Source organism: Pristis pectinata, chromosome 32 (genome assembly GCF_009764475.1).
Source record: "Pristis pectinata isolate sPriPec2 chromosome 32, sPriPec2.1.pri, whole genome shotgun sequence".
Lineage (NCBI taxonomy): Eukaryota > Metazoa > Chordata > Chondrichthyes > Rhinopristiformes > Pristidae > Pristis > Pristis pectinata.
In genome coordinates, this window is record NC_067436.1 from 20,080,801 (window position 1) to 20,098,948 (window position 18,148).

General features: G+C 48.9%; 1 protein-coding gene across 11 annotated transcripts in view; it reads left to right on the forward strand.

Moving 5' to 3' along the window:
• The window catches only part of lingo1a (leucine rich repeat and Ig domain containing 1a), a 369,834-nt gene that overhangs the window by 135,112 nt on the left and 216,574 nt on the right, over window positions 1-18,148 (forward strand). The window contains exon 2 of one of the 11 annotated variants that reach the window (XM_052042514.1): window positions 7,221-7,417. The exons of the other annotated variants lie outside the window; for them this stretch is intronic. The gene's annotated coding sequence lies outside the window, so the exon portion shown is untranslated. The remainder of the gene's footprint in view (window positions 1-7,220; window positions 7,418-18,148) is intronic. 11 annotated transcript variants of the gene reach the window in all.

The window sequence follows — 18,148 nt, forward strand, 5'->3', positions numbered from 1 at the left end:
GACAGATCAGTAGTATTAGATTAAACACTGGTCAGGACTATTGACTTGCTCCAGGAGCCAAACACCTCTGTAATCCATTTAGCTCATATTAAAATTATCATAAAATTATCAGAATAACTTACATTAAATTATCATAATTTGTGTATTCCCGATTAAGCAGTTTATTAGAATGTCCTTTTCATTTAGTTCCAGGGATTGTATCTCTGACTGTAATTGGTGACTTTGTGCGCCTTCACCTCTGGTGCAGGGAGTGACATCCCCAGCTCTCTCTGATCCTCAGTCCTCCAGGAACATTGACCCTTCAGTGTTCTAGACACCCCCTCCTCCTGACACCCCGTCCTCCAGACACCCCCTCCTCCCCACACCCCCTCCTCCCGGCACCTTTCCCTGAGGCCAAGCCCTCAACAACCCCCGGGCTTGCAGGATGGAGACACAAAGACGGCAGACGTGGCAATCTGGTGCAGCAATCTGCTGGAGGAACGCAGCGGCCGAGCAGCGTCTGTGGGGAGAAATGGACAGTTGACGTTTCACGTCGAGACCCTTCATGAACCCAAAATGTCAGCTGTTCATTTCCCTCCACAGATGCTGCCTGATCCGCTGAATTCCTCCAGCACTTTATTTGTAGGATCAGCAAGATATTTGACTTTGTGGGTCATCACAACGCTCCTGATTATGAATGAGCTCTCAGCATTCCGATGATAGAGGCAGCAAAGGGAATTTTTCATCCCGGTGTTGTGCTGTGACCCCACCGTCCCTGAGCTCATGGTATCTCAGTGCCCCACCTTGAAGACCCCTCCCTCTAGCCCTGGCCTTGTGGTTTGTGAACTAAGGCTAATCTCAGCAATGGATCAGCCTTCCTGGGAAGTAAGAATTGTTCTCAGCTGGCTCAGTTCAGAGGGAGGAGTGGGAGAGAGGGATAGAAATGAACACAGGTATTGTCAGGGAAGTGGCAAAGTGACCAGGATGCTGCCTGGATTGGAGAGCATGTCTTATGAGGATAGGTTGAGCGAACTAGGGCTTTTCTCTTTGGAGAGAAGAAAGGTGAGAGGTGACTTGACAGAGGTTACAAGATGATAAGAGGCATAGATCGAGTGGACAGTCAGAGACTTTTTCCCAGTGCGACAATGGCTAACATGAGGGGACATAATTTTAAGGTGATTGGAGGAAGGTATAGTGGGGAATGTCAGAGGTAGGTTTTTTACACAGAGAGTGGTGGGTGCGTGGAACGCACTACTGGCAGATGTTGTAGGGGCAGATACATTAGGGACATTTAAGAGACGCTTAGATAGACACATGAATGATAGGAAAATAGGGGGCTATGTGGGAGGGAAGGGTTAGATAGATCTTAGAGCAGGATAAAATGTAGGCACAACATTGTAGGCCGAAGCGCCTGTACTGTGCTGTAATGTTCTATGTTCTATAAACAGCAAGGCCATTCCTTTTAAGTCACATCAGTGGTCAGAAGCGTCAGTAAAGGCAGTCAGCAGAGTGGTGTGCTGCTCATGCGAGATCAGGGAGCAGTCTGGTGTCTCTGATGACCACATGTCCAGCTGCAGCTCCTTCCCCACCACATGGGTTAGTTGGAGAGGCTGTTGGAGTCACAGAGGAACACACAGGCGGCCAGTAGACAGGAGCTTCAGTAAGGTGGTGACACCACAGATTCAGCCGGGTGGGTGATCATCAGGAGGGGCAGACAGTGCAGGAGTCCCCTGCAGCTGTCCCCCTCTCTGACAACTGTACCGGTTTGGACGCTGGTGAGGGGGAATGGCCTCGGAAAGCAGCAGCACAAATGGCTCTGTTGCACAGCGGGGAAGGACACTGTTGCGATGAGCAATAGTGATAGGGGACTCGATGGTCCGGGGACAGACAGGTCTTTCTGTGGCCACGAGCAAGACTCCAGGATGGTGTGTTGTCTCCCTGCTGCCTGGGTTAGGGAGGTTTCTGAGTGAGGACAGGACATTCTGAGAGCGGAGGGTGAGCAGCCAGAGGTTGTGGTCCATATTGGTACCAATGACATAGGCAGGAAGGGAGATGAGGTCCTACAAAGGCACTGTAGGGAGTGAGGTAAGAAGCTGATAAACAGAACCTTCAGAGCTGTGCTCTCAGGGTTACTGCCAGTGGCAGAGCGAGTGAGGTCAGGATAGGAAGACAGGACAGATGGATGTGTGGCTGGAGCAGTGGGGAGAGATCCAGGTCTTTGGATCATTGGGATCTCTTCTGTGGCAGGTGGGACCTGTACAAGAAGGATGGGTTACACCTGAGCTGGAGGAGGGCCAAGGAGGTTTCGGGGAGATTTGCTGTGCTACCTGGGAGGGTGGGACAGGGCATGGGGCCCAGATTGCCAGTGTAGCAGGTGCGGAGGTTGACTTACATGAAGAAAATAGATCAGGCAAGTCCAGTGGGCAGAGCAGGCAGGTACAGGGGGGAGTACAAGTGGACCGGGAGGCTTAATCAACTTGACTATAATGCAAGGAGCCTGATGGGTGAGGTGGATGGGCTGAGAGCGTGGATGAGACCATGGGACTGTGATATTGTTGCAGTCAGGGAAAGGTGACTGAGGGAATGGCAGGACTGGCAGCCTGATGTTCCTGGGTGTAGATGTTTCAGGTGTGACAGAGGGGGTGCAAAAGGTGAGGGGGTGTGGCATTGCCGATCAGGGAGAGCATTCTGGCAGTATTGAGGACAGGTCTGTAGGCAGATCACAGTAGGGTGTAAAGGTAATGGGGTTGCAATAGTGGGGATTTACCATTCCCAATATCGACTGGGATTGCCTTAGTGTGACAGGCTGAGAAAGGGTGGAGTTTGTAAAATGCATCCGACAGGGTTTTTTGAAGCAGTATGAAAAGTCCTACCTGGAAACAAATGCCACACATTATTTTCAACTCCATATTTTTAATGGAAATGTAAATGTGCACCTCGTTGCATCTAATGGTGTCAATCAACAAGCCGGCTCATATAGCATCGCAATGCTAAAATAACTTGCCCTCAAGTTCATATGGATGACAATTGCAAACAGGTTCCACTGAACGGGTATTGAGATTAGAAGGTGTTCACTCACAGCGTTCCCCAAACTGCCATTCTGAGTGCTAACGAGTCAGGATAGACAAAGGCAAGGATTTCCCTCACTTCCTGTGATCCCCACTCCCACGGGACTGTACTTGACCTTACCTTGACGTGTCAGTGGAGGAACACTTAGGGAACAGTGACCATATTCAGTAAGTTTCAAGATAGTCATGGGAAAAGATACTGTTTGTCCTCAAGATGGGCCCTAAACTGGGGGAAGAGGGATTTCAATAGTGTAAGACAGGACCTGGCAGAAATTGGGAGCAGTTGCTCGAGGGGAAACCAGCACTCAATGAGTGGGGGGTGTTTAAAGGTGCGGCCTTTCTCCCCTCTCCTTTATCTGTCTCTACCTATTACCACTTGTTGCTGACTCCCTCCCCCACCAGGCTTCATCTGCCCATCACCCCCCTCCTCACCTGGTTCCACGTCACCTGCCAGCCCCTCCCCCCCCACCCCCCACCCCCCCACATCTTTATACTGCTTGTCTCCCCACTGCAGTCCCAGTCCTGCTGCAGGGTCTCGACCCGAAAAGTTGACCATCACTCCACCCCCACAGATGCTGCACGACTTTCTGAGTTCCTCCAGCAGATGGTTTCTTTGCTTCGGCAGGATGTTGCCTGGAATGGAGGGCTGACTAAGGAGAGGTTGCAGAGGTTAGACAGGCTGAGTTTGTTCTCACTGGGTGCAGGAGGTTGAGGGGGGATCTTGTGCAGGTTTATAAAATCATAAGTAAGGTGGGCGGTCACAGGTGTTTACACAGGGCAGGGGAGTCTACAACTCGAGGGCACAGGTTTAAGGTGAGGGGGAGATCTTGGAGGCAAATGTTTCCGCACAGAGGGTGGTGATTACCTGGAACGAGGAGGTGGTGGAGACAGACTATACTGAATCAGAATCAGATTCAGTTGGACAGGTACTTGGATGGGAAAAGGGAAGGGTATTGCAATCTTTGCACCATTCTGCTGTTTTGCACATCGTATTTATTGAGATTTCAGATTTAGATTTATTAGCACTGACTTATATGATGTGAAATTTGCTGTTCTGTGGCAGCAGTGCAGTGCAAAGACATAAAATTACTATAAATTATAAAACGAAATAAATAGTGTAAAAAGAGGAATAACAAGGTAGTGTCAATGGACCATTCAGAGATCTGATGTTGTGTGTGGGTCTTCAGGCTCCTGTACCTCCTACCCGATGTTAGTGATGAAAAGAGGGCATGTCCCGGATGGTGAGGGTCCTTAGTGACAGATGCCGCCTTCTGAAGGCATTGCCTCTTGAAGATGTCCTCGATGGTGGGGAGGGTTGTGCCTGTCATGGAGCTGGCTAAGTCTACAACCCTCTGCAGCCTCTTGTAATCCTGTGGATTGGAGCCTCCATACCAGATGGTGATGCAACCAGTCAGAATGCTCTCCACTGTAAATCTATAGAAATTTGCAAGAGTCTTTGCTGACAGACCAAATCTCCTCAAGCTCCTAATGGTGTGCCTTCTTTGTGATTGTATCAATGTGTTGGGCCCAGGGTAGATCCCCTGAGATGTTGACGCCCAGGAACTTGAAGCTGCTCACCCTTTCCACTGCTGACCCCTCAACGAGGACTGGTGTGTGTTCTCCCGACTTCCCCTTCCTGAAGTCCACCATCAGTTCCGTGGTCTTGCTGACGTTGAGTTTGAGGTTGTTTTTTTGGCATCACTCAACCAGCCGATCTATCTCACTCCGTACGCCTCCCCGTAGCCATCTGATGGTCTGCCAACAACAGTGGTGTCATTGGAGAATTTATAGATGGCGTTTGAGCTGTGCCTAGCCACACAGTCATGAGTGTTGAGAGAGTGGAGCAGTGGGCTAAGCACGCATCCTTGAGGTGTGCCTGTGTTGATTGTCAGTGAGGAGGAGATGTTACTACCAATCCGCTCTGACTGTGGTCTCCCGATAAGGAAGTCGAGGATCCAGTTGCAGAGGGAGGTACAGAGGCCCAGATTTTGAAGCCTGTTGATTAGTACTGAGGAGATGATGGTGTTGAATGCTGAGTTGTAATCAATAAACAGCATCCTGACGTATGGTTTGCTCTTGTCGAGGTGCTCCAAAGCCAAATGGAAAGCCAGTGAGATTGCAGCCAGTGTAGACCTGTTGTGGCGGTAGGTGAATTGCAGTGGGTCCAGGTCCTTGCTCAGGCAGGAGTTAGTTCTACCCACAACCAACCTCTCCAAGCACTTCGTTAAGGTAGATTGTCTATTGTTGTATTTATGATTAGCATGTATTCTCTTTACTTCTGTGAGCTTCACACAAGCAAGGAATTTCATTGCAACCTGGTGTATTTGATAACAACCTAATCTGATTTAATCTCAGGGATACAGGGCTAACGAGGCAATGGGATTAGCATGGATCAGCACCAGAGTCGGTATGGACCAGGTGGGCTGAGGGCTTCTGTTTCTGTGCTGTATGATTCTACGATAAAACGTAGGAAGCACTAAGCAGGCCAGGCAGTGGCTGTGGAGAGAGAAACATGGTCAACATTCCAGGTCCAAGACCCGTCGCCAGAACATTCTGGTGTCGAGTCCCAGACCTGAAACTCACTGTTTCTCACGTGCGCGCCTGACCTGCTGAGAGTAATTTCAGTATGGTCGTTAGGTCACTGGACGGACATCCCGAGAACGGGACCATTGACTGCAAAGTGCATATCTAATTCCGGCTGTGGCAGCTGGGGAATTGAAATTTAAATTAATGAACACACCCAGGCCATCAGCAATGGTAACTGTGATAGTGAGACCCATCCATTCACTGATCTCCATTCACAGAGCAAGGAGATGTGCTGGAGACACAAGAGAACACAGATGCTGGAATCTGGAGCAAGGAACACTGGAGGAACTCAGCGGGCCAGGCAGCCTCTGTGGAGGAAAATGGAGAGTCAAATTTCGGGTCTAGACCCTTGAGTCCAGATGAAGGGTCTCGACTGGAAACATCAACTGTCCATTTGCAAACAGATGCTGCCTGACCCACTGAGTTCCTCCAGTATCTTGGTTGTTGCAACGATATCTCTTGTTGTTACCCAGTGATTCCAGGTGTACCAACTCTTCACTCATGCCTTCCCTCTGAAATACCCATGAAGGTGCACCAGAGTTCCCTGGCAGAGCTCTCAGTACTGCTACCACCCTCTAAATCATTTCTCCATTTTCTCTGAAGTCTTTAAATCCTGGTTATAATATGGAGACTGGAACCATTCTGCATGTGTCTCTATGGACCTTGAATTTAGGTGCTCTGCATTTCAATTCCATGTGACAAAAATGAATGCAGTGACTAATTTTCTTTTCATATCATCACATTAAACTGTGTGTATCTGTCTACCCAGATCCCTCAGTCCCCCTGCTCTACAATTGGATTCATTTTCCAAGGAGTATGTGATCCTTAATGTGCCACCTCACGTTCCTTGCTTATCTACCAATTTAAAGATTACTTCAAAATAGTAAATTTGTTTAGATTTTGTAAATGCACAAATATACAGAATGAAAGTAATGACTCGTGCTTAAATTATTAATATTAATAAACATACACTGTTCCTGTATGCTGTACCACAAACCTAATTGTGGGATCGTTAGCTTGCTAAATTAGCCTTTGTTAAGCTAATCACTCACTTCACATTGTCTCCATTGGGACTTTCTTCAGGAAAGAATCTTCTCAATTCTTTATTTTAAGAAAAATCAAACCCTCAAAATTGTTTGATTCTATTTGTAAAGCATATCGATGACTGGTGACAAGTCAGTGCAGCCACAGTGTTTGTTTGAATTTGTCACAGAACACTGGAGAGTTTCCACAGTAAAACAGGGAAAGAGCAACAACCTGGGTAATTACAGTCCGTGAGGCTGTCATCTCTGAAATCCTTAATTAGAGATGAAAGAAGATGAAGAGAAAGTAATTAAGAACCATCAACACTTGATTCTAGAAAGGAAAATAGTTTTTGACAAACTTGAAAGAGTTCTCTGAAGAGGGGTTAGGGATATGTGGTTCTCATGGATTTTATAAGATGACACTCAGGACCCAATTGGAGAAGATTAAGGTGCAGGGAATTAGATAATAAATTGGATTTAAAACTGTTTGGAAGGAGGGAAGAGGATTGAGGAGTTAAGGGCAGATTCTCAGTGATTGGAAGTGGGTTGTGTTGTCTTGCAGGAGGCCTGCTCTGGTTCACTCTGGTTCGTATTATTGACCTCAAGTGCGCTAGATGGAGTGATGTCCACACATTGAAACAGAAGGCACAGGGGCTCAGAAGAAGCGAAGGTGGGGGTATTGATTATTGATTTGGTGATGCAAAGGACGATAATGTGGCAGATGGAATTCATCACAAGGTGACACAGTTCAGCACTGAGGTGAGCAGAAACAATTCTTAGAAGATTCAAATTTTCAGGACTGTTAAAAGCAACTTCTCAAATCAATAAGCTTCATAAAAGCATTTCTTTTTGGCAAAAGGCATAGGGTGTAAAAGCATATGTGCAATGGTGAGTCTAGATAAAACCTTTGTCGGAATACTGTGGAAACACTGTGTGCAGTTTCCAGCTCCACATTACAGAGATGACACTGGTGCACTGGAGAAGGTGGTATCAGCCCACTGCCTGGAGTGAGGAACTATGAATACAAATTGGGAGCATGTGTTAGGAGGTCAGCAGTGGTTAGGTGTTTATAATTGTGAAGCTATGCAGCTGTTTCCAGTAACTGAACTGGATAGGGTGAGATGGTGCAAATATAAAACTAAGTGTAAGAGATCTTGGTCAGAGAGGAAGAGAAGCACTTTAACCAGAAGCTGAGAGACTGTGAATGTACGATCGGAGTATATGGCTGAGCAAAGACCTGGTGACCCACTGGTCACTACTGACAACTTGGGAAGAACCTGTTTATTCCAACTCTCTTGTGTCCCATCTGTTAAACAATCCCCAATACCCAATACTTTATCCCCAGGTACATGTGGGACTTTATTGAAAGCTTCCCGAAAATCCAAGTACACCCCATCCACTGGTTCCTCCTCTCTACTGCATTAGAAACGTCTTCAAGGACCTTCAACCATGATTTCCTTTATGTAAATCCATGTTGATCATGTTCAGTCACATCACTACTTTTCAAGTGTCTGGATCATTTTCCCAGCGACCACCAGGGTAACAGCTCAGCTGTTCCTTGTTCTTCCTCTCCTTCTGTTTTTAATTAATAGGGTCACATTTGCCACCCTCCAGTCTGTAGGAATCATTCAAGAAACCATGGTCTTTTGGAAGATGATAACCAGAATGCCTACTGTCTCCAGCACCACTTCTTTCAAAACTCAGGGACGTAGATCATCAACTCTCTGGGATTCATCAGTTTTCAGACTCACGAACTTTGCTGGTAGTATTTCTAATTTACTTTTCCTCCTCATTTGCACTAGACCCTTGGTTCATCAGTATTCCTGGGAGTGCTCTTGTTTCTTTTTCCGTGTCAGTGTGGACACAAATTGCTGCTGAGTTCCTCAGGCCCAATCTTCTTCAGCTGCTCCATTGAGGCACCCTTCCCTTTCACATTCTCTGAAGTGAGGATGTTACTGATATTTAAACAGCTTTCAGTTCCATTTGCAACTCCTCAGGAAGTGAAGCAGCGAGATCCAGACAACACTGATGAGGGGAAATTGACACTGGCATTGTGCAAGTACCCAGCCACGGTTATCTCCAACAAGAGAAAATCTGACCACATCCCTTGTCATAAGAAAGCATTACCTTGCTAAATCCCATCCTGTCGTCACTCTGGAGTTGTCATTGACCGGAAAAGAAACTGGAACAGCCACATTGATAACAAGTCAGTCCATTTAAACATCCACACCTCCAGCTCCAGTGCCCAGTGATGTCACATCCACAGGCAGTGTCACAATTTCCAAAGGCTTCATGCAAAGCAGCAGCTGGATAAAGCAGTTTTATGTCCAAATTCACGTTCAAGCTGCACTCTATCCTGACGCAAATCATCAAAATCCCAGGAATGCCTCTCTTACGGCACTCTGGGAACCTCTTCACCACACGGATGGTCACATTGGCCCCAGTTGCCATTCATTCTCTCAGTGAAGGACTTTTTGCCACAGTCTTTGGATACTGTTGAACCACACACAAACCTGTAGTGTGGTCATCCTCCATCTTGGCAACACCTTCTGACCTGGAAATGGTCAGTGCTGACAACGGTTGTGTTACCACGAGCTGGTGCTGCCCCTCGTACAGGCAGCCTTCTCAAAGGCAGATGGCTATGGAGAATAAATGCTGGCATTTCAATTTCTGTGACTCAGTTCAGTGTGAGGGGGATCATGCTCCATACTCTAACTGCCAGTACTGAGTGCAGTCCTTTGAGGTAACTGTGGTGAATTACCGTCCCATTGACCAATGAGTTTGTGACTCAAAGCCCTGCAGGTTCTATCTTCTATTCGATACACTCACCCAGAAGAAGTGGTAGCAGAAGTGGGCCATTCGTGCCTACTCCACCTCTCAGCAAGATCCAGGCAGACCTTTTACCTCACAGCCTGCACTTTCCTGCACTAACCTCATATTCCTCAATTCTCTTAACGTCCAAAAGTCTATCGATCTCTGTCCCAAGTATATTCACTGACTGATCCTCCACAAGCAATGTGTGTGGAGAATTCCAAAGATTCACTCCCCTCTGGGTCAAGAAAGTTCTCCTTGTCTCAGTACTGAATATCTGACTGCTGAGATTCCCCAGCCAGAGGAAACACCATCCTAGCATCTGCCCTGCAAACCCTTAAGGAACTTCGTGCATTCCATACTTCTGAACTCTAGAGAGCACTCGGCAACCTGTTCATCTCTCCTCACAGGACAAATCCAGAATTAATCTGGTGAACCTTCGTTCCACTCTCTTCTTGAGACCACACACCTACACACAATATTCCAGACCAAGTTTCCCCAGGACCCTGATACTTGGAGAAACAGTTACTCAACTTCCCTTGCAGTGAAGTCCACATCCTATTTGCTTTCTTAATTGGTTGCTGTACCCGCTTGGTCATTTTCAGAGACTGGTGTCAGGGGACACTCAGGTCTGTTTGAACACCAACACCTTCAGCTTCTCAACATTTAAAATAAACACTGCCTTCCTCCTTTTCTTTTTACCAAAATGGATGGCCTCACATTTTTCCATTGTTTCGTCATAGCTCCGGTGGATTGTAAGCTCTGACATTGACCTTGTGAGTGCAGTACCATGGGTAGCTTCAGGTTCATAGGTGGGGGAATGTACTGAGAACCCACTTCTGGAAAGTGCTGATATGTAGGTATTAGGTGCCGGTCTTTGGTGAGACGTCATTAACAGCTCAGTTTCTGGCTCCTCAGATGATCCGTGACCCAAGTACCTCAGGAATTCTTTCTGTCTTCATTTCTCTAATTCTACAGTGTCCCCCGCTTCTGCCCTGCAGAGTGCTTCTGATCCCACATCCCTCAGGCATTTCATTCCCTCAGTGCTTTGCATGGTTCAGTTGTGATCAAGTCAATCGAGATGGAACAGAGGGGGAAAGTGCTTGGAGAATCTGCAGCCCAGTGTAGGTCTGAGTCTTCAAGAGCTGGAAGGACTGGGAGACTGTAATGGCCAGAATGTGATTGGACCCCTTACCTGGCAGACAGATTGGAACCAGATTGGAACCTACCTGGAATCCCAGCAAAAAATTCCATGAGGTTTTCTTTTCCCTGATGATATTTTGCAGAATTGTTTTGGTTTCTTGGTGAGCTGAAGAACGACGTCCTATTGACTGGGCCAGCTTTTTCTGCTGCTTTCTTTAGACGGGGTGTTGGCTGGAGAAGGCCCAGGTAGTGTGGTTATTGGCAGAGGCACACCTGTTACCTCAGCAAACAGCCCAGAGTTCCCCCGTCCAGTGCAGGCCCCGAGAAGTGCTCTCAGTGTTAAATTCTCACACAGTGAGGCAGAGCTGTTGTTTTAACACAGTATGAATCACGAGCAATTATCAAACAGTCACCCACTGCACTCGCCACCCTCACAGCCTGTGCTATTCCCTGACTGATCGCTCTGACAAACACCTCGTCACCTCACTTGCTGACGTGGAACTCCCCGTCCAGCCCTGTTTAGTATCTCCTTTGCAGACCTCCTCTTCAGCCTTGTACACTCAGTCCTCCACAGCCAGTAAAGTAAAAAGCAGCGGGTGCTGGGATCTGAGGAAAAGCAGGACATCAGCCTGAAGCATCAGCTCTGTTTCTCTTTCAAATGTTTCCCATCCAGCTGAGTTCTCCTGCCTTTGTTGGCCATGATTCCCCTCTCCTCCCGCAGAGGGCCTGTGATGTGCCATTACTGGAGTATCTCAGCAACACGCCAGCTTCAATCGTCCTTTGGAGACATTGCAGGACACAGAAATGGTTTGGTTAGTAAGGCTGCTGCTCAGTGGGTCGTGGTACTGGTCTCAGTGAGGTCAATCTGATCTCACCTCGGACCAACTGCAGAGAAGGAAGTACTTCTTGTTGCTCCTTTGATGACCAGAGGATGTGACAACACACCTCACGGCCAATGAGGTACATCTGGTGCAGCTACCGGTGTAACACGAGGTATGGCAGCAAGATCCCACAAATGGCAGTGTGGTTTTTGTGTCAGAGATAAGTAGTGCTCTGAGGAGACCGGGGACTCTTCCCTTGTTCTTGTCAGTATCGTACCATGGCATCAGCGGGGACTGAGGGAGGAGACAGAGCCTTGGTTTAATGTCCTGCTCTAAAGACGGTGCCGCCGACAATGCGACAGAGCTGCTCCACTAACAGTCTGGCACTCCCACTGCCCTGCAGCGTTGCCTCAGCGCTGTCCCTGGGGGTTAATACTTTGGTTTCTAGGGGGGACGATCCAGGAATCCCTGACTCAGTGGAGACACGAGATGGCAGATGCTGGAACCTGGGGCAACACACAACCTGCTGCAGGAACTCAGCGGATCGAGCAGCATCTGTGGGGGGGAAGAAATTGTCGATGTTTCAGGTCCTGATGCAGGGTTTTGGCCCAAAACGTCGACAATTCCTTTCCTCTCACTGATGTTGCTCAACCTGCTGAGTTCCTCCGGCAGATAGTGACCTCTGACCCAGTGTTGTGAGATGGAGGGAGGGAGGGAGAGAGAGAGAGATATGAAGAGATGGATGCCTTGCTTGGTCACACACTCCCTGGACTGGGCAGCACAAAGTAAAGTTCACTCTCTAATGATCCCAGACAAAGGTCCTGGGCTCCCTGTTAGTAAAAAGGTTTCTTCCATTTGCCCAGTCCCTGGGTGTGATGGTCAGTGAGAGAAGTTTGACCTCTGACCCTCGTCAAATGGGAGTAAGCTGAGTCTGATCAGTGGAGTCCTCTTCCAGCCAGGTGACTGTGAAACCTTCCATTGGTCCCTCATGGCTGGGTGCAGTGTTGCAAGGTCACACCTTGTCCCCCTGCCCCACTCTGCCCCCTGCATCACTCTGTCCACTGACAGATCTGCCTCTGTAAGCGCTCACAGAGTCACACGGCACAGAAACAGGCCCTTCGGCCCATCACATCAATGCCGACTTTGTTCCCCATCTACACCAATCCCATCTGCCCACATAAGGTCTGTGTCCACCTATGCCTTGCCTGTTTAACTGTCTGTCTAAATAATCTCAACCACAGTGATCTGATTCCCCACTCCTCTGGCAGTGAGTTCCAGATATCACCCACTCTCTGTGTAAAACCTCTCCCCTCGTCCCCTTTCAGTCTCCATCCTCTCACCTTAAACCTCTATGCTCTTGTTTCTGATGCTGCTACCATGGGAAAATGACTCTATGATTAACTACCCTAGAATTTCACACACACCTATCAGGTCACCCCGTCGCCGCCTTCACTCCAGGAACAACAAGCCCAGCCTGTCCAGTCTCTCCCCATCACTAAAGTCCCTCACTCCAGGGAACATCCCGGTGAATCCCCTCTGCACTCTCTCCAGTGCACCCACACCCTTCCTGCAGTGTGGTGACCAGAACCTCACACAGTGCTCCTGTGCGGTCTAACCAGTGTGGTGTGAAGTTGCAACACGAGCTCCCAACGTTTACATTCTGTGCCCCGAACTACGGAGACAAGCATGCCGTTCGCCTTCTTCTCCACCCATTGGCCTATGCTGCCACTGTCAGGGAGCTATGGACTCTCCGTTCACCAACATTCCATAGCACCCAACCATTCACTGTGTCTGTTCTACCCCTAGTTGACTTCCCAAAACCTCACACTTGCCGGGATTAAATTCCATCTGCCAACAATCCACCCAACTTTCCAACTAATCTGTATCCTGCTGTCGGCTTAGACACCCTACCCTGCTATGCACAACACCACCAACTCTCTTGTTGTCAGCAAACTTACTGATCATACTTCCGACGTCCAAATCGTTAATGTATATCCCAGCGCCGATCCCTGTGGTACACCACTGGTCACAGATGTCCAATCAGCACAGCCACCTTCCACCACCACCCTCTGGCTCCTATCACCAGATCCTATCACTAGATCCAATTAGCCAGCTCACCTTGGATCCCATGTGCATTAACCTTCTGGACCAGCCTACCGTGTGGGACCTTGTCAAGTGGACATGTACACAATATCTCTCATTCTGTCTTCATCAGTTGTTACAACTGTACAAGTCACCGGTGAGACCACACTCAGGGCATTGTGTGTAGTTCTGGTTGCCCAGATATAGGAAGCGTGTCATTAAGCTGGACAGGGTACAGAAAACATTCACCAGGATGTTCCCAGGACTGGAGGGCTTGAGTTATAAGGAAAGGCTGGATAGGCTGGGACTTTTTTCCCTGGAGTAGGAGGCTGACGGGTGAGGTTTATTAAATCATGAGTGGAATAGATCAGGTGAATGGTCACAGTGTTTCTCCCAGGGTAGGGGAGTCTAGAACTTGAGGGGAAAGATTTAAAGTGAGAGGGGAAAGATTTAAAAGGGACCTAAGGGGCAACTTTTTCACACAGAGGGTGGTGAGTGTGTGGAACGAGCTGCCAGAGGAAGCTGTAGAGGTGGGGACAATTACAATGTTGAAAAGACATTTGTACAGGTACATGGATAGGAATGGTTAGGAGGGATATGGGCCAAATGCGGGCAAATGGGACTAGCTCAGATAGACAACTTGGTTGGTATGGACTTGGGCTGAATGGCCTGCTTCTGCACTGTATAACTCTATGACTCTAAATCTTTTTCCTAGTTACTGCCACAAAACACTTAATCAAATAAGTGAGACAAGATTTCCCCCGCACAAAGCCACGCTGACTATCCTTGAATAGCCTCTGCCTTTCCAAATGTACATAAACCCTATCCCTGAGGATTTTCTCCAATGATTTCCCTACGCTGACGTCAGGCTCACTGGCCTGTAGTTACCTGCTGGAGTCACTGAGACAGACCAGCAAATAATTTATCGTATTGTGCTGGGTCGTGTTCTTAGCTAACGATATCCCAGGAGTAGAGCAGATCCAATTATTAAGGCCAGGCTGTGATATCCTTTGCAAGTTGCAGATGTTGTCTGGAGCAAGAATGGTGTTTAAATGGAAGGGAGAGACAGCAGGGCTTGAAGTGTGATGGCATCGTGTGTCTGTCTCAGGTGGACGTGGGGTTCCCTTGGCACTACTTCAAAGGCTGGAGGAGTTCTCAGTGTCCTGCACCCAGCATCTCTCACACAGGTGACCTGCAGACTGCTCTCCCTTTTAGTGGAACTCACTGTGTCTGAACTACCTGCTGCAGTTTAGCAGTATAAACAGTGACTAACGTTCACTGTTACTTTCGTGTCTGTAAACTGCTTTGGGGCCACATTGCGGTTGTGAAGTTGTGATCATAAATGTGAGTTCCTTCGTTCATCCGTGGTCCCTCCAAAACAGTGCGACTAAACAGGCAAGGCTGGCTAGGCATTCCTTATTCATTGACACACAGAACACAGCGGATCCTTCCGATCCTCCACAAGATATTATCAGTCATCTCCGATTGATTATTGGAGTCTTGCTCTCTGCAGATTAGTTCCAATACAACAATGATCTCCACTCCCAGAGCCAACCAGTGGATTGACTGTGAAGCATCTCAATGATGCCAAGGTGTATTGAAGCCCTTTCTCTAACCAAGACTTTGCGGGGGATCGAGTGCCAATCTGAAGTATCGTTGTTGCTTTGTGAGGTTGCACCCCAGCTACAGTAACGTCTGCAGTCCTGTTTACTGAAGCACTGAAATGCTTTTGTTGCTGAAGGAAGATCTCCGAAGTGAAGTCGTTGATATTTTGAAGACCATTAAAGGAATGAGCACTGGGGCAGTAAAGGTGTAAGAGTTCTGGCAAACACCACTTCTCAGCAAGACCCTGGAGAGGCTACAAAGGAGATTAACCAAAGATAAAGAGTTCTGTTATTTGGAAATACTTGAGAAACTGAGGTTGTTCTCAAACAGAGGCAGTTAAGAACCAATTCCATTATTCAAAATGAGGGCATAGGTTTAAAGTGAGAGGGGAAAGATTTAAAGGGGACCCGAAAGACAAAATGTTCACAAAGAGGGTGGTGGGTGTATGGAACGAGCTGCCGGAGGAAGTGGTAGAGGCGGGTACAATCACAATGTTTAAAAGACACTTGGATAAGAATGATACCTCAGGATATGTGGCAGACCAGATCTGAAGTATCATTGTTGCATTGTGAGGTTGCACCCCATGAAACATCAGGCAAATGGAACTAGCTCGGTTAGCATGGACAAGTTGGGCTGAAGGACCTGTTTCTGTGCTGTATAACTCTATAAATTAATGAATCTGAAAATACTGAGGGGTTTTCGTAGAATCAGGGAAAAAGTTATTTCCTCTGGCAGAAGGATTAGAGATTTCAAATAATCAGTGAAGGGGAAGGTGAGAAGAACTGTCTTTAGTGGAAGGTTGTCAGGAGCTGGAGGGGTGCCACAGGAATGTCCCGAATCAGGCTGGACATAAAGAAAACAAATTGTTGGAGCTTTGAGGAAAATGTTGGTGTGTGGGGGATGTTGGTGTGTGGAGAATGTTGGTGTGTGGAGAATGTTGATGTGTGGGGATGTTGGCGTGTGGGGATGTTGGCGTGTGGGGATGTTGGCGTGTGTGGGGAATTTTGGCGTGTGGGGGATATTGGCGTGTGGGGGATGTTGGCGTGTGGGGGGATGTTGGCGTGTGGGGGATGTTGGTGTGTGTGGGGGATGTTGGCGTGTGGGGATGTTGGCGTGTGGGGGGATGTTGGCGTGTGGGGGATGTTGGCGTGTGGGGGATGTTGGTGTGTGGGGAATGTTGGCGTGTGTGGGGGACGTTGGCGTGTGGGGGACGTTGGTGTGTGGGGACGTTGGTGTGTGGGGATGTTGGTGTGTGTGGGGATGTTGGTGTGTGGGGGATGTTGGCGTGTGAGGGATGTTGGCGTGTGGGGGATGTTGGCGTGTGGGGACGTTGGCGTGTGGGGACGTTGGTGTGTGGGGATGTTGGCGTGTGGGGGATGTTGGCGTGTGGGGGATGTTGGCGTGTGTGGGATGTTGGCGTGTGTGGGGACGTTGGTGTGTGGGGACGTTGGTGTGTGGGGACGTTGGCGTGTGGGGATGTTGGCGTGTGGGGGATGTTGGCGTGTGGGGGATGTTGGCGTGTGGGGGATGTTGGCGTGTGTGCGGATGTTGGTGTGTGGGGGATGTTGGCGTGTGGGGGATGTTGGCGTGTGGGGGGATGTTGGCGTGTGGGGACGTTGGTGTGTGGGGACGTTGGCGTGTGGGGATGTTGGCGTGTGGGGGACGTTGGCGTGTGGGGGACGTTGGCGTGTGAGGACGTTGGTGTGTGGGGACGTTGGCGTGTGGGGATGTTGGCGTGTGTGGGGACGTTGGCGTGTGTGGGGACGTTGGCGTGTGGGGACGTTGGCGTGTGGGGGGACGTTGGCGTGTGGGGACGTTGGTGTGTGGGGACGTTGGTGTGTGGGGACGTTGGCGTGTGGGGGGACGTTGGCGTGTGGGGACGTTGGTGTGTGGGGGGATGTTGGTGTGTGGGGGGATGTTGGTGTGTGGGGGATGTTGGTGTGTGGGGATGTTGGTGTGTGGGGATGTTGGCGTGTGGGGAGATGTTGGCGTGTGGGGGATGTTGGCGTGTGGGGGATGTTGGCGTGTGGGGGATGTTGGTGTGTGGGGGATGTTGGTGTGTGGGGATGTTGGTGTGTGGGGGGATGTTGGTGTGTGGGGGATGTTGGTGTGTGGGGATATATTGTAGAGTTCTTGGATGAAGCCAGCATGGGGACAAGGCCTCAGTATATGCCCGGTAACTCATTGTTTCTAGTGATTTGGAACCAGCCTGTGAGGGAACAGGGAGGGACGTAGAGACCCCTTTTGTCCCGAAAAGATGGAGAGGTTATGGAGTAAGGATTTAATGGACCTCTTTTATAATAATTCATCGCAAGGCCAACATTTATTGCCCAATGTAAGTCCTTGAGAAGGTAATGGTGAACCGCGGCAGCCCTCTGGTGAAGTGCGCCCACCGTGGGAGGGAATCCAGGAATTCCACTCAGCCACAGTGAAGGAACAGTGAGGTATTTCTAAGTCAGGATGGTGTGCCACAGAGGAGAACTTTGGGTGGTGGTGTTACCCTTCACCTGCTGCCCTTGCCAGCTTTAGATCATTAAACATGCAGCACAAAATGTGCCACCCTGTCCCTTCCGACCGTGGGCCCTGTCTACGTAATCCATTTGCCCACATTAGGCCCGTCTCCCTCCACCCCTTTCCTGTCTATGTACCTGTCCAAATTACATCTGTCTCCACCACCTCCTGTGGCAGCTCGTTCCTGATAACCACCACCCTCTGAGGGAAAGACTTGTCCCTCAGATCTCCTGTAAATTTCTCCCCTCTCACCTTTAATCTGTGCCCTCTAATTTTAGACTCCCCTACCCTTGGAAAAAGACTGTGAGCATCTACCCTATCTACGCCCCTCATAATTTTATAAACCTCCAGAAGGTCACCCCTCAGCCTCCTACGCTCCAGTGAGAACAATCCCAGCCTGTCCAACCTCTCCCGACAACCACAGCCTCCATTCCAGGCAACACCCTGGGGAATCTCCTCAGCACTCTCTCTATTGCTGCCACATCCGTCCTGTAGTGCAGAGACCGGAACTGTACAC